Below are 26,533 nucleotides of genomic sequence, written 5' to 3'. Positions count from 1 at the left end.
TTGCTTAATCTTCCCGACGGCCCCCAGCGCCTAGAGACCCTAACGGGTGATTGTGCGCTTTACAAATGTGGATTATTATTATTATTATTATTATTATTATTACTTCCTGCAGCCCCCCACAGCACTTTAAAAAGATACTGGTGGTTCTCATGCCCAGATTGTGGTGCCACCATGCAGTCCAATATATGTAAATTAGCCCATGAAGGGCATTATGGGGTGCTCCTTGCCAGGAGCAGTGAATAATAGAGCAACTCTGACCGCACCATGGGGCCATGCAGGAGCTGGAAACACTTTTTGCCATTAATTTGTTTTTAATCTGGAGTGTACCTCACAACATTGTTAACGTTTGGTGCCACAGTGAGAGGCCAGAGGCCCTGCTGGCTCCCTTCAAGCATCCCCAATCTATGGGGTCGCACAGGGGGTGGCAACAAGATCTTTTTTGAAAAAGTTTTCAGTTTGCAAGTGAAAATGTCACCTCTAAAGACAATAGGGTTCAAGCCATGTAGGGACTGCCGCAAACAGATGTCGGTGACAGACCCTCACGAGGGATGCTTATGGTATCTGAAGCCGGAGCACGATCCAAGGGTGACTTCTGCGCCAAGATGGATTCGAGGGCCCCCAAGGCAAAGCTGTATGTTGCCAAACATTAGAAGACCTCACGCTGTGACTAATTGAAATCAAAAGGAAAATCCTGCCCCCAAAGTCATTCCCATGGAAAATTATTGTTGCGGCCAAAGTCTTTGGATATGTCCAAAAAAGAAGCATAAGAAGTCAAAGTAGGAATCTACCCCTTCCTGCCACTCTTGAACTCAAGAGAGGGTGCAAGGACATTAGTGTGCCCTGCCAGTCTTGCAGCAAGTAGAGGCCTGCACATTTTTGGCACGTTACCAGTTCCCGCTGGTGTGACTTTGGGCCCCTAGTATCTTCAGGGGCCACCAGTCAGGCATCCAACAGTATGTTCACCGTCAGCTTTGACTATGACAGAGGTTCCTTTTGCATCAACCCTGGTGATTACGCCATAGAAGAATTTGCACCCCATTGTGCTTTCCGAGACTGAGCAGAATCCACCACGACTAAGGCCATGCCGTGCTCCCACCAGAAGGCACCCAGCAGGCAATCCCTCCAATTCTAATATTTGCCCTTACCACACAGTAGGGCTCAGACTTTGCACAGTCTATTCATCACTGATAGAAACAGTAACAATTTTGATAAAGGGCATGGTTTTGTCCTCTGATATGATGAGTATGACTGGTAATTAGGAACTCCAATATGCTAGTGTCCTGGATACTTCTCCACATTCTGGCCTTGTTTCAACTCCTGGCCCTGCCACTGAAGAAAGTGCTTCCCTCGCTGTTGTATGCAAAGGGCAGCAGAAGTATTGAACCTGCAGCTTCCTTCTATGGAGGTGAAGAATAATATTTTGACAGATGGTCCAGCACCTACAGAATCTCTATCACAGTGTAATGTTGCCCTTACTAATACCCTTCAGGGATCTTGGCTGAGTTAATAGGCAGGTGGTTCGGCGTCATGATCCGGTATCAGTTGACCCTACTTTATTTTACTCAACATCCTACGCCAGAGAGTTTGTTGGTACAGGCATCAATCAGGAAGGGAAATTCCAACACACCCAACCACCCCACTTTATTGCATATCTAAGATAAAAAAACATTTGGCAAACATATTTGTTTCTCCACAAACCTTGCTATGCATTCACTAACTGCTAGCTGTCTTCTAGGCTGTTTCTCCCAGTCCCTATGTTACACAGTGGCCCAAGTATTACCTACAGTTCCAGAACACCTTGGGCGTTCCTGACCCAAACTCACCAGGAGGGTTGCAACGCAGCAAAGATTGGCATTAAATCGGATTTGGACCCGACTGACTGCTTAAGTCTGGTGATGGCTAGGAATGTGGTTCTTTGGCACCACACCTTGTTGAGATCTTCAGGCTTTTCCGGGGATGTCCAGGCATCTTTCATAGAGATGCCATTTGATGGCCCTCGCCTTTGTGGGGACAAGGCAGATTTAGCCCTCAAACAATTGAAGGAAAGGAGGGCCAGGCACTTTACCTTGGGTCTTTCTGCTCCTTCCAGACAGTTCCAACAATTTTGCCTACTCTGTGGCTATGGCAAGAGTTTTCAGTTTTGCTAGCATCATTCCCCTTTGCCAGCCCTACATGACTTCCATCCTTTTCATGGCTAAGTTTGCTGCTCACAAAGACAAGGCCCTGGACAGTAGAGACAATGTGCAGCTCATTCCCTTGCCCCTGGAGCATCCGTAAAACCACTTCAGTGTGTCTTTGCTGGCACAGCCACCTTGTTGGAGTTGTACATTGTAGATATGCCCTCACATTTCTTTCCCTCTCACCGGACCTCCCAGCACCATCAGAGTGACTGACAGAGGAACATCTGTCTGTCTTGGGGCAGGAAGTGCAGGCCCTTCTGCCTAAAGGGCCCATAGAGAGTATTCCGGCCTTCAAAGTAGGAACTGTGTGTTACTCCTGCTACTTCTTTGTACGGGAAAAGGACGGAGGCATTCGTCCTATTTCACATTTTTCCCCTTTCAATGCTGTTCTGCGGAAGGACAAATTCAAGATACTCTAACCCAAGTCCTGTCTGCCCTAGACCCTGGAGACTGGCTGTGTGAAGGCAGGCTCTCCCAGGCAATCGTCAATCGCCTCCAGATAAGTGCATGTCACATAACAACCTTGAGGTAAACTATCCACGTACCGAAGTCACGCCTGACACCTTCACAGACACTCCCGCTCATCAACACCTTTCTGGATGCAGTACTATTTTGTGCCTTTTCCCTAGAGCAGAGAGTCCGGGACATTTGGGCTATGATTTAGAATTTTCAGCCTCTGTTCTTGATTTCAGTGTGGATGACTCTGAGGCTGCTGGGATTGTTGACCTCCTGCATCCTGCTGGTTTAACGTGCCAGATGGCACGTGCAGGCCTTGCAGTGGGCCCTCAAGTCCCAGCAGGCACTGCACCAGGTGAATCTGTCATATTGTATCCAAATTTTGGAGGAGACCGCAAAAGATCTGCAGTGCTACTGGACTGTATTTGGCTCAGTGACATACCCCTCTCCCTACCCCATCCTGAATTGACGGTGGTGATGGATGCCTTGCTTCTGGTGTGGGGAGGCCATCTGGGAGAGGTTGAGACCAAGGGCTTCTGTGCTTAGGCAATGACTCAACTCCATGTCAGTTTGATGTTAAGAGCGATTCACTTGGTATTGAAGGCCTTTCTTCCCGCGATCAGAGGAAGGCTGGGGCATGTGCTTATGGACATCACCATCACAAGGCCTTTGGTCCTGTGCCAGGAGGCTCTGTTCCACCAACAGTAGCTATACCGCCAGGAAATTTCTCCTGTGGTGAATCACCCGGCGGATTCTCTAAACGCCAGGGCAGACAAACTCGGCTGCCAATGAATGAAGAAACATTTGTAGAGCGCAACTGCTTCCTGGCACAAATGGGCCCGAATCACATTCACGACCAGGGGTGTAGCAGGGTGCCTTCCATCAGTGAGAAGCAACCTGGCTTGATCTTTTTTACACCGCCGAGAATGCACAATGTCAGCACTTTTGCACGTTTGAGCATCTATACTGGTCATGTGACTCTCATAAGGTTTATTTTAAACAAAACAGAAAAATCCCCTAGGGCCACAAACTCCTTCAGATCATCTGATTAAATCACAATGCTGTGCAAACTGTGCAGAGTTAACAAAGATAAGATCTATTAAAATACAATGACATTATTATTTATTAAAAAAAACGGTTTTAGATGTTCAAATACCTCTTCTCATTTCTCATCATAAAACCAGTTGAATACATTAGCATTCTTATTTCAAACAGACAAAATGAGTTTCTTTAACCAGCAGAAACTTTTACCCATTCAAGAGGTTGGAAGAGAAGTCTGGTGGCTTCCAGTAAGCTAGTTCCACCTCCTACTGCTGGGAATTCTGGGTGCAATTGATGTTACATACACGCCTGATGGCCATAAGTCGACACCACTGAATCAACAGGTTACCCTTCAGGTGCACAGATTAAACTGGTCAGTGGAGTTTTTTTCTTTTTCCTGCTGCGTTCATGAGGCAGGCCAATGTGGTCCTTTTCCAAGTAAACCGCAAGTATCATACAAGATCGAATGGCTTTTCGTTAATGAATGCCTCATGAATCATAGAGGAAATTTTCTTGAGGCTCAAGGGAAATAAGAACCTTTGACACTATGGTATATAAAAGGAGTAGGCATGTCTATTACAAAATGAATTGGCGTTCCAATTAGAGAGTAAAATCTGGGTGAAGCCCATCCAAGTGGTAAAACAACAAAATGGGACACCCATATAATAATCATCTTTGACTCTATATAAAGGAGAACATTTAATCCAACCCATGGAAGCTTTTTACCAAGAGATGTATTTTAATATTGTCCATTTTTTTGACTACTTTGTGTGTCTTTTAGTGGAAAAACTCCATGTACTTGCTCTGAAGAAGGTGGTTAGCAGCAAGATGATTCAACTGCGGAAGAAAAATACCCGCACACAGTTACATGCGGAAGTACTTTTAGGGCACTTGAAATCAAACACTATACCTGTAGAGTTACAGGTGAGAAATATCCCGGTGATTTTTCTTCAAGATAAACCCTATTTGATTGACTTCAGTGGGGTTGGTACGATTGCTCACAGGACTGGATAGTTCTATCTATTAATACAGCACTACGTATTAGTGAGGAAGAGTTAAAGGAGATTAAAAAATTGGAGGAAGAGATACAGGGAGATTCCACTATAATTGACACTAAAGCTTTACTAGACAGTATTGACAAGACCCTCTCTGATTTCAAAACCCATACTGTAAATTTGAAAACAACTAAATTAAGTAGGGATATAAATTTTTTTAAACAAGAACTGGTATATCCCTATTTGAAGGACGACTTCTTTAAGAACACGAGTCCGGGTAATCTTAATACCCAGTACAAGGGAAGATCCAGAACGAGATTTTTGACCTTTTCTAATTCCTCATCTGATTCAGATCAAAGTGACGGAGGTTATTATTATCCTCCTTACCCGCAATTCCAACCCCACTACCAATACCAGCAAAACCCGCCACCCTTTTCTGACAGAGGGGGTAGGCGTGGTAGGGGATATAGACGAGGTTGGAGACAACCACAATATCAACCCTTCCAATCTTTCCCACAGCCAGCTCCTGCGCAAGACCCTAACTTTTTTCGGACGCGGCAACGAGTGTACCCACGTTGAATATGATAAACAACCTCCAGGGCCCTGGTGGTAATCATACAAATGGCTCCATGAATACGGAACCTATACCTATTTATAATTTGTCCAAAATATCTTTGACCCCAGTGGAATTAAGAATCCTACAGAAAGGATTATCCTTTGTGCCTTTAACTATACAAGACCCTGTAGATACGAAAACGGAGGTCCTACAGTTCCTCAGAAAGGTTAGGTTAAAGATTTTTTTTCTAGATCAAGAACAACCTACAGAATGCGAATGTGAGTGGACTGAAACTTATATCCACCTTTTGCCCTAACTCTGCAAGCATGCTAGATGGTGATATTCTTTGAGAACCAGGTGTTAGGGGAATTGGATAAATTGAATAAAAAGATAATTTCTTACAGATTCAATTTTGGGAAAGAAGATCAACAAGCCCTTATCAGCTTAGCGAGTAACCCCTTAGTAGTGATAAAACCTGCCGATAAGGGTGGGGGAATTGTGCTTTGGGATAGTGAGGAGTATGTGCACTTTGTGCAAAAACATCATACAAAATACACAGATACCTCCCAAACCAATACAGGCAGCACTAGTGAACGCGCGCTCACTACCTTGCCATAAGATTGAAATACTGGAACTGCTTGCTAGTCATGCTATCGACCTTTTGTTTCTGACCGAAACTTGGGGAGATGAAGCCTCAGGACCAGATTTCAAAGCCGCTATGCCAGAGGATTATTGTGTCTACAGACAAGACCGCAAGGCACCAAAAAAAAGGTGGTGGTATCGCAATAATTTATCGCAACACTCTGCGAGTAAAAGCTATTGACCTTAAACATATGACATGTGAGGCCCTGGTATTCACTGTTTTGCTCAATACCAATCAATCATTCACGGGCACACTACTTTACCGCCCCCCAGGTTCTCGCAATGCTTTTCTGTCCCAACTTCATCAAATAAGTGAACTAGTTGTCGAACATAAATACTTCACTATATTGGGTGATTTTAATTTCCATTTAGAATCTCAGACGGACAAAGACACGGCCCAGCTCATCGTGGACCTATCTGCTGTAGAACTAGAACAACTGATAATGACTCCCACACATAAGGCAGGACACACGCTTGACGGTATTTTTTCTAATAACCCTCTTATTACCGTGAATAAAGTACTACCTCTTATTTGGTCCGACCACTCTGTTATACTTTTTGATATCAAAATCAAACCAAAGTCAGGTAAAAATGCTTCACCTAACTCTCTTTCAACCACCAGAGACTGGCGAAACTTGGACTATAACCATCTTGATCTGATTCTCACCGATGCGTTTGGACACGCAGAGGGGGAAACAGACCCAAATACTGCGGCCGCCACTTACACTTCCATTCTGGAAAGGACGTTTCAAACTCTAGCTCCGCCCAGAATCTTCAAACGTAATAGAAAAACTCCTTCGGCTCCATGGTTCACAGAACAACTTAGGCTACAACGTCAACACTGCCGCAACTTAGAGCGTAACTGGCGCAAACATTATAAAACATCAGATAAAGCAATCTATAAAGCTGCACTCCTTGACTATAAGCAGAAAATAGCCAGGGAAAAAAACATCTTTTACACCACCCAAATAGACCAGGCGAAATGCAGCACGAAAAAGCTCTTCGATGTAGTGAACCACCTTGCAGAACCAGCTCACCCTCCTACTGAAACTTCACAATGTTTATGTAACAAATTAGCTGACTATTTTTCAGATAAGGTCACTTCTATATTTAAGGACTTCACTCCCAACTCAAATACTATGTCACCTATGAACACTCAACCTGAGTTGAACCCAGCTAATTTCTTGGAATTCACCCAGGTACACACTTACCATATCCACAAACTTATCTTGTCCACCAAATCAGGTTCTCCTCTGGACCCTTGTCATCCCTCTGTACTTTGACTTACATCTGTAATACTATGTTCGCATCTGGCACATATCCTAATATTTGGAAAAACACCATCATAAAACCGTTACTTAAAAAGCCATCTCTTGATCCATCTGAGTCCTCCAGCTACCGTCCCATTGCTTCATTGCCTTTCCCAGCTAAGATCTTCGAATCTGTCATGAATGAACAACTATCTGACTACATTCAAGCCAATGACCTATTAGATGACACTCAGTTTGGCTTTCGACAAGGTCATGGGACAGAAACGGCCCTGATCAAGGCTGCTGATGAAATTAGAACTACTATGGACACCGATGGTCAGGCGATTTTGATACTGTTGGATCTATCAGCGGCTTTCGACACGGTCGATGATTCTACTTTGATCGGCCGTGTCGAGGCCATCGGTATCAAACACAAGGCGAAGGACCTCATAGCTTCCTTCCTGGCTGATCGCAAACAGGCAGTGAAGATGGGTCCATTTACCTCACCAACATTCAAGCTCCCTTGCGGTGTTCCTCAGGGCTCCTCGCTAAGTCCGACCCTTTTTAACATTTATGTGTCGGACTTGGCGAGAGTAATAAAAGCGCACAACATCAGCCTGACTACATAGGCTGACTACATAGGCTGATGATACTCAGTTGGTATTATCTATTCACAAAAACGGACCGACGATAGCGGCCAACTTTAAAGATGGTATGCGAGCTATTAGCAGTTGGATGGCTTCCAACTGCTTAAAACTTAACTCTGCTAAGACCGAAGTAATGCTGTTCGGCAAGGTCCAGCCTGTCTGGTCCCCATCGTGGTGGCCGGAAGAGATGGGCACTCCACCTGAACCAGTGGGCAAAGTGAGGAATTTGGGAGTTACATTTGATGACAAACTTCTTTTTCATCACCATGTGAATTCTGTTGTTTCGTCGTCATTTCACATCCTGCGAAAAATCAAGAAGCTTTTGCCATACCTCCCTACTACAACAGGCAAAACTCTTATTTCAACTTTGGTGTTTTCTCGCACCGATTATTGTAACGCCCTCTTCCTCAATGCGCAAGAAAAAGTCATCTCCAAATTGCAAATGATCCGGTTCGCCTCTGCCAGAGTTCTACTAGGCCTGCCAAAATTTGCCTCTGTTGCAAAACATTTGGCCCAACTACACTGGCTCCCGGTCAGAAGCCGTACTAAGTTTAAAGCTTTGTGTATTGTGTTTAAGGCATTACACAACATGGGACCCAAATTTCTCAGAAATTCTTTAAAGCCCCTTCCAACTCGCAGAACGCTTCGTTCTAACACGACCTACCTGCTTCAAACTCCCAGAACAAGGAAAGTAAACTGGGGAGACAGACGCTTTACTGTTGCAGCAGCAAGATTATGGAACTCCCTTCCTTTCATTATAAAATCTAGCCCTACATTGCTCACTTTCCGAAAGCAACTTAAGACTTGGTTGTTCTCTCAATGAGCCCTCAGTCCTTTAGACTCAGAACTTACTTGTCCTTAGGATACTGGTAGCATATACAGCTCTTAGCGCCGAGACACCTTCGGGTAATTGTAGCGCTTTAAAAGTTGCATAAATAAATAAAAATAAATAAATAAATATGACAGCGAAGTACTGAAACAGCTGAGTAACCCTGCACATTATCGTAAAATAGACCATAGCCCTGCCCCTATGTTGAGAGCCAAAATCCTTCATCTGACCACTGAAGCCTTAGACATGGGATATCTTGGCAAAAAAAGAATATGAATTTTTGAATACTTCGGAACAAAAGACACCCATCATATATGTACTTCCGAAGGTACATAAGGACGCCCAAAAGCCTCCAGGACAACCGATTATTGCGGCATGCAGCTCAATGCTTGAGCCCTTAGCCAAATATATCGACACATTCCTTAAGCCATTTGTCTGTACCACCAGGGCCTTTGTGCGTGACACTATGGACTTTATTCAGAAGGTGGAGAACTCGGTGTTCGATGGTGACCAGCAGTTGTTGGTCACCTTCGACATCGAGAGTCTCTACACCAATATACCGCAGGATGTGGCACTGCTGGTTATGGGGATGGTGTTAGACCGTAGAAGTAGACCTCACCAGGTCCCTACGAAATTCATCTTAGAACTGGCCAAAATCTGTCTGAAAAATAACTTTTTCACTTTTAAAGACTCCCTTTATTTACAACTTAAGGGAGTCGCAATGGGGTGTTGCTTTGCACCGGAAATTGCCAACCTGGTGATGGATCAATTTGAGGAGGTGTATGTCTTCGGTGAAGCGAACCCATTTCGGCACTTGTTGTCGAGGTGAGTGCGCTTCATCGACGACATATTCCTAATCTGGGATAGTAATAGTGAGGAACTCACTAAGTTTCATGAGTGGCTTAATTCATGTTTATCTGATTTGAGATTCACAATGAGTTCAAGCAATGATAAAATCAATTTCCTTGATATGTGGATTTTTAACAGCGAAGGACACCTGGAGGTTAATCTTTACGCGAAGCCTACTGACCGGAATACACATTTAGAATTCAGTAGTGGCCACCCCTGGAGTCTTAAAGAAAACTTGCCCTATGGGCAATTTTTGCGTATTCGTCGCAATTGTTCAAACAAAAGCGACTACTTTGATAATGCAGACACTCTAAGGAATAAACAATAAACTCTGCAATAGAGGATACCCCAGGAAGTTAGTTAGAGCAGCACTTAAATGTAAATGTAAATGTACAGGAATTTATATAGCGCAAATCACCAAGCGGTTTCTAAGCGCTTGCTTTGGGAACCCGTCCTGGTATTCCCCTGTGAGATAACCCCGGCAGGGTATCCGCAAGGTGAAAGCCAGGCATCCCGCCGCGAGGGGCCATTGTGGAGATTAAGCAAGCTATTGCCCAGAGTCGCAGAGTGTGAACCCGTGAATCGAGTAGGCACCGGAGCGAGAATTGTCGAGTCCATGGACATTTTAGGACTCAAGGTCCCGCCGAGCCGGTAATTGAACCCTGGTCCCGGGCTGACCTCTGCTTCCAGGTCTGCCTCCTTGTTACATCTTACTTATCCTGTGCATTTCCCTTGCTTAGATTTCCCCATGGCTTAGCCACTGCATCTGGTAGAATGTTTGATGACACCTTAAAATGTTTGGTACCTGACTGCTCTGAGTAGAGGCAGTTGATGGCAGGCAGGCTGAGTGAGAGAAGAACTGCTCCTGGTGGGGTTTTTATTATTACATCTTTAGAGCATTTTGTTGTTAACTTAACTTGGATTTATTTACAGTAAATCAAACCTACTTTTACTTACTGAATTCAAGAACTTTATTTGCTACAAATTGGCGACGAGGTACAGAACAGAACCTATGCGTAGAAAGAGGACTGTTTTAATGAATTACTACTGCAACTAAGGAACTACTTAAGCCGGAACAGAAAAGGTAAAATTACAGAAACGCCCTAGTTAACCCCACCAGTGTCCCCAGTCATCTGGACAGCCTACTATCCCAGGGTGTTTGAATTCTGACTGCGTGATTTGGCTTGAAGCTGAAGGAATTATAACTGCATGATTTAATCTGAATCTGAAGAGAACATGGAGTGAACTACTACGTTATGGCTTCTGTGTTTTAAGGAGAGAGTCTCCCACTGTTTACTTTTGGATTTAAGAAGACCTGTTTTAACTGCTAACTATTTGCTTATGATGATGTCTGTCATGTTTGATGAGAGACATGCTTCTGTCATCAGCTGTGCAACATTCATTAGTATTCAACGCTTCAAGTGTGTGAGGAATTGGAAAATGACATTTAGTTTTGCCATGGCCCCTGGAGGAGAAATTCTGTTATTATTGAACAGAGCACTGAATGCGGTGTCTGCGGGAACATCGGAAATGCGACTGTTATGGTGTTTTGAAACCGAAGTTTTCTGGCACAGTTTTGATGCTTTCTACTTTTCAACTCTTGAGGCGAAATTAAAAAAAAAAAAAACATAATCATCACCTCGTATATGCCCTGCTGTCTTCGCTGGCATTGTGGCAGTTGGTTAATTGGAGCAGAGCGATCCTTCCTGACTGCTATCCGTGATCTTCTGATGACGTCGTCGAATGCGCATGGGGAGGCAGTGAAGAGCGTCGCAAGTGTGTGAGCGTACGTCAGACGCTCTGGCCGCTCTAGAATCTCTACTCTTCCCACGGCAATCCAAACAATCTACTTGTCTTGTTGTGAAATATTACAGAGTCCAGGAAATTTATTCTCACCCGTTTTTCATGAACAACTTCGCATCTTGACACTTGGATGATGTCAATTGTCTACATTATTAGTGCTATATGCAGCGTTTACATCGTTCTTCTTCACACGAGTGACTGGACTTCGGCAAGTGACAGTTGTGATAATCTACGTGGATATTGGAAAAGAACTCTTGTCGATCAGCGTTGGATGAGTTCTGCACTTCTCTGGTGAGAGAGTTTGCTCACCGGCGTAACATTAACTTGTTTTCTTTGCAGGGATATTTGTCTTCATGGTTTTATAAGGCAGCGTGTTTTTTTTTTGTGGTGTAGTTTGTTTGCTGTGTTTTGGAATTGGTTCAATTTTAAAAGTCCTTTAGTTTGGGTACCTTAGGTACGGTATTCAATGGGTGGCATGTTTTAATTTTGTGGCATAGCTTACGCCTGAGCGGTGTTTGTCACTCTTTATTTTGGTTGTTAAAAGGCATTTCATGGAGCTTTTTGTGTTATTGAATGGTTTGCTTACATTCTTCAGGTTTACACCCGTGATGTCGTGGTGTGCCTTGTTATTTTGGCTAGTTGAACAATGACTGTAGTGTGGAGTTTATACTCGTGTTGGTTTACTTTAATTGCTTTGAGCCACTTGTGTGCTCAACTTTAGTTGGGGTGCTCATTATATGTTTGATACTGATATGCTGATTTGAACCACAAGTGTGCTCAATTGTTTTTGAGGTGTTCAATTCAATTTTTTTTCCTGAAGTTTAATTGTTCGGCTGTTTGGACTTATTGGAAGTATATTTTGCTGGAGTCATTTTGGTACTCAATTTTGAGGCACTCCATTTTCTAGTTTTAAGTTTGTGAAGAGCCGTAGGTTGCTCAATTTTCTGTACTTTCTGGAAGCCACTTCGGTGCTCATTTTGAGGCGCTCCATTTTCTAGTTTTAGGTTTATGAAGAGCCGTAGGTTGCTCAATTTTCTGGATTTGGACCCAGAGGGGTTCAATTGTTTAATGCTGTGAAGAGCCATAAATTGCTCAATTTTCTCAATATGGACTCTGAGGGGTTCAATTGTTTAATGCTGTGAAGAGCCATAAGTTGCTCAAATTTTCTTGATATGAACTCTGAGGGGTTCAATTGTTCTTTGTTGTGAAGAGCCGCAAGTCACTCTATTTGGCTTATATGAACCACACAAATGCTCTAATGTTCTAGAGGCGTTCAGTTTATTAGGTTTAAAGGAGCCGTTGGTTGCTCTATTTACAAATGTATTTATTTATCTAACCCATTCAATTTCATTCTTGTGGATGTTAATATGTATCAAATCCAAATTTTCCATTCTAGTGAATTTTATGAAATTATGCATCAAATCCAAATTTTCCATTCTAGTGGATTCTGTTGTTGATGTTATGTATCAAATCCATAATTTTCCATTATAGTGAATTTTATTATATTATATAATATAACATGTATTTATATTTGATATGGAAGTTGTGTGAGCTGTGTACTCCAATTCAATTGTTTTTAAGTTTAAGGACCTGTGTGTCCAAGTGGTGGATTATAGGAACATCTGTTTAATTTTTCTTAGGAAGGGGATGGGGTCATTATATTTGAAAGGTCATTATATTAGAAAATGCAATCCTTATTATATTTCAACTGTTATTTAAGAATGTAATGTAATGTGTTCCTTTGGTTATTATATTTGAAAATGTATATTTCAACTATTATATTAAGAATGCAATGTAATGTATTCTCTTATCTTTGTTTGTTGTTTTCTAAGGAAGGGGGATGTGTTACATCTTACTTTTCCTGTGCATTTCCCTTGCTTAGATTTCCCCATGGCTTAGCCACTGCATCTGGTAGAATGTTTGATGACACCTTAGAATGTTTGGTACCTGACTGCTCTGAGTAGAGGCAGTTGATGGCAGGCAGGCTGAGCGAGAGAAGAACTGCTCCTGGTGGGGTTTTTATTATTACATCTTTAGAGCATTTTGTTGTTAACTTAACTTGGATTTATTTACAATAAATCAAACCTACTTTTACTTACTGAATTCAAGAACTTTATTTGCTACACTCCTCTAACCAGTGAGCCACACTTCTGTAACGAAACATGCTTGGTACACACCCGTGCTTGGTACACACCCCGGGAAAGTTTGTTGACACCTAAAGAAAAGAAGGAGGGCACATTGTTGACCTGCGTCCTAACATTCAATCCCAAAGCAAATAAGGTGAAACAGATCATTTAAAAAAATTGGAGACTAATAGAACATCTGAATATTCCAAAACCGCTATTTGCATTTCGGAAAGGAAAAAATATAAAGCAGCATTTGGTGAAGGCGAGTAGGGTCGTGATAAGCAAAAAAGATACTAGGAGCCTACTAGGATTGCCACCCGTGATCGGACACTACCGCTGTATGAACTGTGCTGTGTAGCCGAACACTAAGGATTTGAAAGAGATTGAAATCAATGGCCATACACATACGATGCGCACCTTCTCTAATTGCAATACCAAGAACGCTATCTATGTAGTGACATGTCCTTGTGATTTGTCCTATATTGGGCAAACCACGCAAGCAGTTAAAATGCGTATTGGACAGCATAAATCGCGCATAAGGTGTGAGTACATGGGGGCCCCTTTAGTGCAGCGCTATATGGAGGCAGACCATAATGAAGAGGAGTTGACTTGGGCAGTTCTAGTTACCATCTCGGCTGAAAACAAAACAGAATTAGAGACCAAGCTGAACCGTACAGAAGCAAGATTAATAGAGAGGTATCATACCTCTGAGAAGGGACTGAATGAGCCGGATGAAATTTGGGCGTTGATCCGAATCTCTTGATCCTTTCCCTTGATCACTGTACTATGTATATTTCTGTGGTCGTTTTTATCTAGTGAGTATAGACTGTGATAAGGTATGGCACTAATTACTGAGGTATGTGTACATATGCTGTTGATATACATACATATATATATTTTTTATTGATTTGGCATTATAATGTGTATTTATTGTACTTTGCCACAGATTTAGCATGAGTGGCACATATTTGTTTTGATACTGTTTACTCCTTGTATTTGGGATGTACGGTCATGTGGCCTTTTTAAGAATGGGAACCCAGTAGTGAAAATGCTGGAGTGATAGTGGGGGCTTGATGATTTGTTGATGTCACAATGGGCTTTTGGGTTTAATTGTTTTTTATTTTTCTTCATGATTTATTTTTATTAACTATTGTTTTTGGTTCTTCTCTTCCACTAATCTGGAATATTTTGAGCACTTGTGACCTTTGTGCGCCGGTGGTTGTGCATTAGTTTAGAGCAAATGGCTATCGGGAACGCTTGGGGATTTGTAGTCCTTTTTTAGTGTTGTTTGCGGGATGGACGCACCGTCCGACGTAGGACACGCTTATTTGGAATGCGCGTTGTCAGCCGCCCCTGATTCTCTGGTGGTTTGGCTGGAGAGGCGGTGTAGCGAGCACTGCGGTTACGTGCCGCCGACCTTGTTTGGATGTTGAAGGTAATTTCTTCCCCCTTCGCTGCATATTTATGCGAGCGTTTAGCGTGGGCAGCGAGGGCTCTTTAGATTAGAGCAGATTATTGAGGGGAGTGTTGGGTACGATAGTGGAGTGATAAGCAGGTATGGCCCTGACTGTTTTCATTCTTTGAGGGTTGCTGTTAGGGTTCTAATCAGGCTGATATGTAGCTTTGAGAGAGATACCCACTGTGTTTGGCGGGCACGTGAACTATAGGTATTTTGAGCTGCCTGCTTCACTCGGATTTAAATCCGCACATGACCGGCCTTCTGCCACTAGTTGTGAAGTTAATGTCTTGGAGAGTAAGTACAGGTGGGGGTACGCACGTAGTTTAGGTCATAGATCCCTGTTATCCAGCATGTGTGTACCTTTAGTTAGCGTCGTTTTAACACTGGTGGAGGGGTATGAGGAGAGAGGTCCGAGTGACTGACGGCTTGTTGTTCCTCTCTTCTTCTTTCTCCTGTGGGCCGGCATGATTTTAGGAAGACTGCGAGACTTGAGCCACTTCAGATATTTTTCTCTATCTGGGCGGACGCTGTGAGGATATAAAGGTATGTGCGCCTGGATCTGTGTTAAATATCCTGTTGCCAGTGATGGCTTTTGTGTGGCTACCTCCCCCCTGTAAGATCTTCCCCTGTGAGTGTTTGGCCTCTTTAAATATTTTTCTACTTCATGTAGAGTCTACGGGAAGTGACCCGAGACAGTGGTTCCTACCCCACCCATTAGGGTGGTTGTGGGGGAGCCGGCGATACCAGCCCGAGGTTTAACCAGGGCCGTGAAGAATAGGTATTTATATATGTGTTCCGTAGTACTTGGCATGTAGATGCACTAATACACTTTGGGTTATAAGGTGATTTGATTGATTACCTTTAGTTTTTAAATTTTGTCACATGTTTGTGTTGTTCACCTTTGGAGGTGTGGTTGGGGTCTTTTTTGATAGTCTCCTTTATTATTATTAATATTTATATTTTTCCATTTTTATTTGTCCTTAGAATTTTCTTTGTTTGGGTCTTGACTATCCGTCATTCTTTTTCACTCTATGATAGAATCACCCATTGACACTGCATTTCCACATGTGGGGGAGAGGTTTTAATTCTAGCAGCTGTAATGTTTTTTCGTGTTTAGGTAGAAAGAAGATAATATATGTATTTGTTGTTACTACAGTACCCATGTCCTGATGAAGCCTATATCATCTGGCTGAAACGCGACCGCGACTGCGTCGACACCTTATGCTTTGAACGGAGTCCCCTATAAAAATTTAAGGAAGATTTGATTTTTTTCCTATGTGCACCAACACAAATGTAGGCTAGGTTGATAAGTCAACCCCCTGGTGCTTTGTTTTTGGGACTACCATTTTGTTGTGTACTCCACCCCAAATTAAGAGGAGGTACATATGTAAATTGGTGTATATATTTTTTTTTTTTGTCTCAAGGGTACAGAGAAGTGTTTTTGGTATTGTAAGTGTTTTGTGTATTTGTATATAATGTACATGTGATGTGTTGTATATAGACTGTGTTATTTGTTTACATTGTGCCTCTCTGGCTGTTCCCTCATATATGTGTATATGAATTAATATATATTTACGCTGCGTATAAATTCGCAAATCAAAACACAATTAATTGTATCTTGTTTGATAATTAAAAGTGGATTGATCCCTTCAGTACCATTTGTTTCTACTTTTTCATCTTTGGATGTCTCCTGCTCAGGTACGGGAGGGTGAGGTGGGCAGAACCCCTAACCATTTTTTCTAGTCTTAGCAGCAAGATAGGCCCACAAAACAAGTCGACTAACATTGAGTGCCTACTTTATTTCTCAGTTTTTGTGCTTGAAATAAGAATTATAATGTATTAAGCCGTTCTTATGATGAAAAATGAGAAGAGCTCATTGAACCTAAAAAAATGCAAAAAGAAAAAAGTAAATATATTGTTCAACTTTTAAAACGTGTGTGCGTTTGGGGTGTATATATATATATGTCCAAAAAACCCTCCTCCAAAGAAAAAGGCAGAGGCCTCGGTAGGGGAACAAAGTGAAGCTTCTTTATTGCAGATCTAAGGCAGATAGGCGGGCGTATGCATTTCGGCCGTGTGGTCTCTTCAGCGCCCAGCGTGTAACGGGGTGTGAGTTCAAGTGCTGCCAAAGGTTACTGCCCCAGTTAAAACAGTTCTATTAAGCTCCACCCTTGAGCGGAGATCAGTATCACCTGCTGTGGCTGTAGGATGGTGGAGCAAACTGCAAATTCGAACATGTAATAGTTCGGCATGGTCGGCCGCAAAGTTGCGGAAACTGCAGATCCTTCGAGTGGCTCTCTACCAATGACCCGCACTGCCCTGCACAACAGCGAAGCTCCTAGGTGTCCCCAAACTACACAACCACCGCAGTCAGGTGTAATGTCAACGGGGGCAAGTGCAGCAGTGTGCCAAGCCCAATGCGGAGTTCCGTGACTCAGAAACCGCTTCTCTTCTTCCTGCATGGAGTGGTGGGCTTGGTTCTTCCGTTACCACGGAACAAAGGAAAGCTTCTGCCGAGGCAGAAACGGCACCAACGATGACCAGGCCAACTGGAGTGTAGGGGCCTCTGTAAGCACGCTACTGGCTCGCGGTGCAAAATGTGTCCAAAAAACCCTCCTCCAAAGAAAAAGGCAGAGGCCTCGGTAGGGGAACAAAGTGAAGCTTCTTTATTGCAGATCTAAGGCAGATAGGCGGGCGTATGCATTTCGGCCGTGTGGCCTCTTCAGCGCCCAGCGTGTAACGGGGGGTGAGTTCAAGTGCTGCCAAAGGTTACTGCCCCAGTTAAAACAGTTCTATTAAGCTCCACCCTTGAGCGGAGATCCGTATCACCTGCTGTGGCTGTAGGATGGTGGAGCAAACTGCAAATCCCAACATGCAATAGTTCGGCATGGTCGGCCGCAAAGTTGCGGAAACTGCAGATCCTTCGAGCGGCTCTCTCCCAATGACCCACACTGCCCTCCACAACAGCGAAGCTCCTCGTGTCTTCAAACTACACAACCACCGCAGTCAGGTGTAATGTCCACGGGGGCAAGTGCAGCAGTGTGCCAAGCCCAATGCGGAGTTCCGTGACTCCGACACCGCTTCTCTTCTTCCTGCATGGAGTGGTGGGCCTGGTTCTTCCGTTACCACGGAACAAAGGAAAGCTTCTGCCGAGGCAGAAACGGCGCCAACGATGACCAGGCCAACTGGAGTGTACGGGCCTCTGTAAGCACGCTGCTGGCTCGCGGTGCAAAATGTGTCCAAAAAACCCTCCTCCAAAGAAAAAGGCAAAGGCCTCGGTAGGGGAACAAAGTGAAGCTTCTTTATTGCAGATCTAAGGCAGATAGGCGGGCGTATGCATTTCGGCCGTGTGGCCTCTTCAGCGCCCAGCATGTAACGGGGGGTGAGTTCAAGTGCTGCCAAAGGTTACTGCCCCAGTTAAAACCGTTCTATTAAGCTCCATCCTTGAGCGGAGATCAGTATCACCTGCTGTGGCTGTAGGATGGTGGAGCAAACTGCAAATCCCAACATGCAATAGTTCGGCATGGTCGGCCGCAAAGTTCTTTTCAAAACATGCTACTGAAAATAGGAATCTTTTTTTTTTTTTAAAGACCTTTATTGTTGCTTCGAACGCTTACAAGTATGGGCCTACGACCCCGAGGACCGGCCGCTAGTCAGTTTTCAGTAAGGCAAATCAGTTATGACACTACTCGGCAGCCCGTTAATCGGGGGCACTATTAATTAGGTTAAAACTTGTTACTAAGCCCAATCACAGGAAGCAAAGGCTCCATTTTATAATATGAAAATGAAAGGATCAGGTGCCACACAATAACATAAAGTCACGGAAAGGGCGGGCAAATAGTAAAACATCCACAATTAGAACGATCGCAGTTAGACAGTGTCGCTAAGGCATACGATTCACAGCAAGCATAAAGTCACAGTTCGCACCAGTTAAGCGCCCGCCCCTAATACTGGTTATTCTGCAGGAGGGCACATGTAAAGAAGGATCGATGGTAAACACAACAGTGGACCCACTATACTGACCCAAAAGATAAAGGAACGAAAGAAGAGGAAAAGGAAAGAAAACGGAAGAAAAAGGGCCATAGAACCAAAGAAGGCGAAATGAAAAAATCCCTTCCCCCAACCCCCCACCCTGCACCCCTGCAGATGAATACGGCCAGCCCCCCCTAGCAGTGTGCCTGTCGCCCCAAAGAAGTGGAACCCGAAATATAGAAGAAACGAAGAAATATAAAGGAATAACTAAATCTAAAAGAGGGTGTATGGAGGAGGGCCTTCTTACAGGCTCCCAGCCCCTCCCCCCGCTAACTCTTGGCCTCCCCTAAAGTCCAGATAAAGTAGGAAGCACACCAGTACGCTAAGAACGGGGGATCAATACGCGCCTATCTTGTCTCCCGGCACTAACAGTCAGAGTGAACCCCACATCGTTACCACTCAGCCCACCGTCCCAAAACAATAAGTCGTTCTCAGCCTTGACCCGCACGATCAGGCATACGTGAGCACTTCCTCCGGACAGCCGCCATCTTGAGAGAGTCAATGAACCGGAGAAATACGTTTGAATGCAAGCAAAGGCGAACCCAAAGCGATGTGACAGGTGTAAGCTCACAGTCTCTGGGTCCCAACCACACAAAGAGCTCTCGACGTCGCTGCAAATCCAGTCGCACTAAGTCCGAAAAGGATGAGTGGACTACTCTGCTGCGCCACCCCCGAGTCTTCACAGTAGGCGACCTCCATACGTAGCGCGGTTTTCCTCCCATCCACCTCAAGTTCGCACACATTGACACAGCCAGGACCTCCAATTTATGGTCATTAACAGAAGTACCGTCTTGAGTCTTGTACATCCCTCGTGTCACAGAATCGACGACCTCATTTAAACCGGGCTCAACGGACTCCGCTAATCTCTCAGCGCAGCTAGATTGTGTATCATCCGCCTTCATATGCCCCCATCCGAAAGCAGCGGTGTCCAATTTTCTGTCCAGGGTTCGGAAGTTTCGGCTCAAGGAAAGGTGGAGTCCACAAATCGCCACCATTAGATCTCCGAGCGTGGGCTCAACCCCGAGCCGCTCCAGACGGTGCCCCCCGCAAACTAGAGTCTGATCCGGTGTCGGCAATCCCGCATAGAGGGCGCACCTTCCCCGGTCCTTAGCATGGCCGTGTGCGGACGCCTCTGAGGAGCGGGTCCGACTCACACCAGGATCTACGCCAGGCGCCATGTCATGCTCTCCGGACAGGGTCAGTCCCCGGGGCTCTTGGAGAGAGACCCCCCCAGTTGTTCAGAGCGAGGGCCCGTAATTTAAGCCGCCTGCGTGCCAGGATAGGTCGGAGCCCTGATCAGGATATATACGCGAGCATCAGTTCGCATAGCGGACGGTTCCCAGCCGGGCATGTTATAGAACTCCGTACTTATATCACTCCACTTGTACCCTCAGTGTAGTTGTGCCATTCCAGTACGGCGCCGTCAGCACGAGATGGGACCAAACTTCTCCACCGCTCCGATGGGCTGACTCCAACCCGGTCCGATGGCCGATGTTATTCAACTGTTGGCCGGACGCACGCCCACCCAGGGTCCCGGCTCAAACGCCAACGCAGGCCAAAAACTTCGAGACGACGTTTCTCATCACTCAGAGGACATGGAACCTCCGGGGCTACACAATACTGCACCGTAGTAAGTCATCTACACGGGGGAGTTGCATCGGCTCAGGATAACAGGCAGGATTACGTAGCAGGGTGGGAAGGTTTACGGAGCCGGGAGCCTAAGCAGCCATCTTGGTCGCCGGCTTGGCTCCTCCTCCGAAAATAGGAATCTTAATAACAAGTTTGTACAATTGGATGATATTGCCCAAGTGGGCTATACATCAGTTTATCAGATGTAAGGCTCTGACCCCAAGTCACATTATAATCCTACTGGTCACTAGGAGTCATAATATTCAAGTAAATTTGTAAAGTGCATGTGCAAGGGCTAAACAAAGTATAATCAAAGTGATGCTAACAAAACCCCCCACCATTAAAATAACCTTAAGTTAGACGCGAGACATGTTGTAACCATCTCATCTACAATGCTCCGCAATTTATAAATTGGTCGATACAGTAAATATAACGATAACCTCTTAATAGACCCTGCAATGAAAAATAACCCAAACTATATGGAAATGCCTAAAAAGCAAAGAGCCCTTTTACAGGCACGTGTACAAATCCTCACTCGCATTTAACCCATTCGGGTGTTTGCTATCTAATTCCAGTATATACCTGGTTTTGAGAAGACGAAGCCTCGCTTCCCTGTCACCGCCCTGTTTAAGAGGCCACACAGTGTCGATGACAAAATACTGGATCTGAGTTGGATTTGCCTCGTTCACTTCCTCAAAGTGCCTAGCCACCGGTTAGGCTTGATCTTTGCCTAGTATAGCCCTTATGTGCTGGAGTATTCGTTTTTGAGCCGGAAGTCTGGTACTTCCCATGTACCTCAGCCCACACGAACACTCCAGCACATAAATTGCGAAATCCGTTTTACACGTGAGTCTTTTAGAGATTTCAAGCGGTTTTTGCTTAAACGGACTAGTGTAATTGTTTTTGTTACATCTGTATCGGCAGGCTATACACTGGGTGCATTTTTAAAAACCTTTGCTAAGGGCCAACCATGTACTAGACATCTGGGGTTCTAGGGTGTTTTTGACTAATGCCTTGGCCGTTGATGGACATCTTCTGAAAGTAAGCAATTGTTGCTCCGGCACCCTCTGACCTATAACTTGATCCCCATTAATGAGATTCCAATTACGATAAAAAATCTTTCTGATGTCAGAGTGCTGCCTGCTGAATGACAAAATCATGCGTGGTTGAATCTTTCACTCTTGTATGGCAAGCGGTAGGCCCTTAGGCTTGGGTATTAGGGCCATGTCTCGGGGTATCAGTTGAGTTTTGATGATAGCCGACTCCACGATATCTGAGTATCCCCTTGCCAAGAATCTCAGTATACTGGCTTCTTGTGCAGCCGCACATTCAATCTCTGAACTACAAATCCGTCGTATCCGCAGCATCTCCCCATAAGGGATGCTGCGGATCAGATGGGGCGGGTGGTGACTAGTCGCGTGTAGTACAGTGTTGCCAGCTGTTGGTTTCCTATAAAGCTTAGTGGCTATGATGTCATTATCCACATACACTTGCATGTCTAGGAAACAGACGGATGTAGCATGAATATGAGATGTAAATTTAAGATTCAGCCTGTTACCATTCAATTCATTGACATACTCATTCGCTGCTGTCTCTGTGCCCCGCCATACAAAAAATAAATCATCTATATAGCGGAGGTACAGAACGATGTTCTGCTCCATGGTGCCTCTAAGTTGCTGCAATAGGACCTGCTCCTCCCACAATCCCATCTGTAAACATGCATAACTGGGGGAGAAGCAGGCCCCCATCGCGACACCCTTAGTCTGCTGGTAAATTTGATTATTGAATACAAAATAATTCTGCTCAAGGCTCAATTTTATCATCGACAGTAACATCTTATTGTGGACTGCACAATACATGGGACGCTTGTCAAGAAAATGTTCTATGGCCTTCAACCCATCCAAATGTCCAATAGAAGTGTACAATGCTGATACATCCAAAGTCATTAAAAGCATATCAGGGCACCAATGAACACAGTCAATCTTACGAATAAAATCGGAGGTGTCCTGGACATAAGCATCCAAACCTCTAACCCAATCTTATGAAGCAGAGAACTATGGGTAGTTCTCAAGTGTAGGTGGAAAGCATCTCCTGTATGAAGCACTCTCAACACCAGCAACACTCTAGATCTGCTCACCTTAAATGTCTGCTTTTCTTTCAAAGTTTTTAAGCATAGGATTAGCACAGTGCCATCCACGCAGAGATAGAAAGGGACAACGTCTTTTGCCATTTCTACAGCAAAGTCTTTAAGCATAGGACTAGTACAGTGCTGTCCACAGTGGCTTTTGTCATTTTACAGCATGGCACTAGGTAGTTATAGATAGGACCATGTTTTAGGAAAAGCGTTTTTGACTTGCCTATATCTTTGGCGTTGTTTGACAAATCTTCATGAGCTTTTGCTGTGTTGATTCTAGTTGTGCTTGGAAAGTTTCAGGGTGAACCTTGACGGCAGGGGTGTGAAAGTGGTGGGAGAGGGGTTAGTGAGCTTCCAATAGAGATTTTAGACTTGACTTCAGCCCGACATACATGATAGCACCCCATTGAAATGCGTTGTAGTGAATGGCAGGTTGTGAGGATCGCAAAAGAACGTATAAAGGGTGATAAAAGATTTTAGTTACACTATAAATCATTAAATTATGGTACCATACTAATTTTAGGAAATGTGGTGTGTTGTAAGGTGATTTTACCCTGTGAAAAATCCTTCTGCTATGGTTTTCTCATAGAGGTTATGGAAGGTGCTCCAAAAGCTAAAATGAGAGCTTGTTTTCTGTAAGTTCACACTACCTTTCGTAGCCATATGAGAATGAAGTCTGACATTCTCAGTAATCATATACGCCCAACAGGAGAAGCCTGTCAGTTGATTCCCTTGTGTTCTACTGCAGCCTCCCAGAGTGTTCTAAAGAACAACTAGAGCGTTGACAGTCTTATTAAAGACAAATGTATGGCACACATGAAGCCATTTTGATTGAATCAAACTGGTAAAACTAAAAACATGTAATTTTGAAAGGAACAAAATGAGGGGGCTCAGTTTGTCATAGAAATTATGGTTAGTGCTGTAGAAAGAAAAAGTAGGACACATTTTAAGTGAGTTCATTAATATCTTCCTCTTCTGTTTAATTAAAACATTCAGACATGCAAATTGAAACATGCACTTTCAGCACCAGCTGTAGACTGGCAGTTAACTCCCTGGCGATCGGCAGCTTTACTACAGTGTTCTAATGAACAACTAGAGTGCTAGCATTCTGAATTTATGCCAAAAGTGTGGCACATCTAAACACCATCTTGGTGGAAACTGAAAGCATTTTTTACCCAGGATACTTCAGTAAATGTGGAATTTAGGGAGCTTCCTAACAAATAAGTCGCCCAAGATGGCCACCAGAGAATAAAGAGCCCAACACAGCTCAAATATCACCTAGATGTAGCCCAAGTATAGCCCTATGACGGAAGTGTGCAAGACCCTAAATGCTGCTTCTTTTTTTCTTTTTTTTTTGCAGTTTTATATAGCGCAGATTTGACCTGAAGGTATTAAAGTGCCTCACATGAGCATCAGTTACATTGCAGAAGGACACATTAATTTTGGTTTTACGCATGAGGAGATTAAGTGATTTGCCCAGAATCACAGTATAGCGAGCTTATGCTGAAACTTGAACCTGGTTCCCCAGTTGCAAAGTCTGCAGCCCTGGCTGCAACACCACACTCTCTTCCTTAAGTGTAACATGTAATCAAGTGTTCAACTGGATAAAAAAAAATTAAGATGGAAAATTATTTAAAAGTGTTTTGTCTCTATTTGAGAACTCAGAAAATATGTCCTCATTTTTGTTGATTAGAGCACTAACCAAACTTTCTGTGGGAATAAGAGATTTTGTATGAGTGAAATCTGAGCCTAATTATAACTTCCCTGTAACCATTGTGTTTTTTCAGTGAATATATATATTTATATATATATATTCACATGCACACACACGTTTTACTTACCTTACTTATATTTACAGTGTGTGTTAATGGGGCATGCGTTATAAAGGCTGCGTGGTAAAGACATGCATTAAAAAGACATACAACCTCAAGAAGTAGCTCACAGAAGACTTACAGGCTCATTCTACCAGAGTCCAAGCTACTACCACTGCAGTGGCACACAAAGGGCCTGTCTTGGACATTTGTCAGTTGGTTACGTGCGCATCAGTTCATACTACTGTATTGATGGTCAGGTCCATCCAGTTTACAAGCCCACTACCTTGAGAGGCACTGCTATGGTGGATGTATGACGTTACAACGCACACTTTTACAATGCATACCTTTACAGCGCATTTTTTACAACGCAACATCCATTACAATGCATTCCATTACAACGCATGCCATTACAACGAAAATTTAAAAACTACATTTACAACGCATTCCATTACAACGCATAATACCTTTACAACGCATACCATTACAACGCATAACATTAAAATTGCATGTTTGGTAAGTATTGGATAGTGTGGGGGTAAAATTTACTCTTCTAACTCCAGGGGGTGCAACAGTAGGGTAAGTGTTGGATAGTGTAGGGGTAAAAATTACTATTCTAACTCCAGGGGGTGCAACAATAGGGTAAGTGTTGGATAGTGTAGGGGTAAAAATTACTATTCTAACTCCAGGGGGTGGAACAGTAGAGTAAGTATTGGATGGTAATGGTATGCGTTGTAATGACTGCGTTGTAATGACATGCGTTGAAATGGTATGCGTTGTAATGGTTGCGTTGTAATGGCATGCGTTGTATTGGATGTTGCGTTGTAAAAGTTTTGTTGTAATGGTAGTGCGTTGTAAAAGTTGCTTTGTAAAGGTTGTTTCCCTGCTATGGTATCGAGTCCCAAGGTGAGAAACCTGCTGTTAGAAGCATCTATTAGAAGAACAAGTTACTTACCGTAGGTAAAGATCTTTCTGGCGATTACTGTATCCAACCAGATACCTCACGACCCTCCCACCTACCCTTTCTGTGAACTGGGACTCTTTTTTCATCTAAATAGGTCTCAATTTAGAGACTTGCATACTGGTCAGCCCAATCTGCCTAAAGGCTGTCCGTTGGAGGGTATGGACAGCTATAGAAAGAAACTGACAATAGCACGCCTGGGTGGTGCTTACATGCTGCCCCTCTCTTCACTTCTGGAGGCGGAACGGTGTCTGTGCGGAGCTCCATGGCGCTACTTACCAGCGCCTAGGAGTACTGCTTTAAAACTTCAGAATTCACTCTGACGCTTGGGGAATATTCACAAGGTGAGGAATGTGCAGTTAGTAAGAGTAGCCACCAGATTGTTATCAAAGGTAAGTAGACTTAGCAGCAAACTATTGCATCAGTTTTCTTTGATAGTAGGACAACCATCTATCTTCATTTAATTTGCTTTCTGCATCATAGTGGAGGAGTGTGGCTCAATGGTTAGAGCGGCATACCCTGATGCAGAGTTCTGGCCAGGGACCAGGGTTCTATTCCCGCCTCGGCGGGGTCTCGGGCTCAATTTCCTCGGACCTGTTAATTCTCGCCTCGGTGCCTATTCTAATCACGGGCCCCACGCTGCAACTCTGGGCAATAGCTTGCTTAGCCTCCACACCGGCCCCAAAAGCGCTAAGGATGCCTGGCTTCACCCTGGGGGTGCCCAGGAGTGGACACTTCACAGGGAAAGCCAGGAGGGGTTCCACAGCGGTATGAGTATCAGCGCCAGGAAGCCGAATAGGCGACACCGCAAGGTGACCGCCTAGTGCGCTCTATAAGTACCATGACATTTACATTTACATTTACATTTTACATCATACTCTGAGTACTACTAGCTTTGAGGTCAAAAAGCAAAGTTTTCATTTCTTTTTTTAATCCAATGTTATTAAATGGTCTATGGTGGATTTACATTTTTGTAAATTCTGTGTCTTATGGTGCATCGTTATGTTTTCAGTTCTTCTTGTTATGCTTTTTATTACCAGAATGTTTTGAAATGTAATCTGTCAACTTGTTTAGTTTTCTCCATTGCATCATTATCAGTTCTCTACATTCTCTCTGTTCTGAACGTATTGTGG

General features: G+C 43.9%; 1 protein-coding gene across 2 annotated transcripts in view; it reads left to right on the top strand.

Annotated features, from left to right (window-relative positions):
• Window positions 1-26,533, top strand: part of PIK3C2A (phosphatidylinositol-4-phosphate 3-kinase catalytic subunit type 2 alpha) — a 1,158,716-nt gene that overhangs the window by 1,078,136 nt on the left and 54,047 nt on the right. The window lies entirely within an intron of this gene.

The sequence above is a fragment of the Lissotriton helveticus genome, chromosome 3_1 (assembly GCF_964261635.1).
Source record: "Lissotriton helveticus chromosome 3_1, aLisHel1.1, whole genome shotgun sequence".
In the NCBI taxonomy this organism is placed as follows: domain Eukaryota; kingdom Metazoa; phylum Chordata; class Amphibia; order Caudata; family Salamandridae; genus Lissotriton; species Lissotriton helveticus.
Note: the sequence above shows the minus strand (reverse complement) of the source record. Positions and strands in the feature narration are given on the sequence as shown.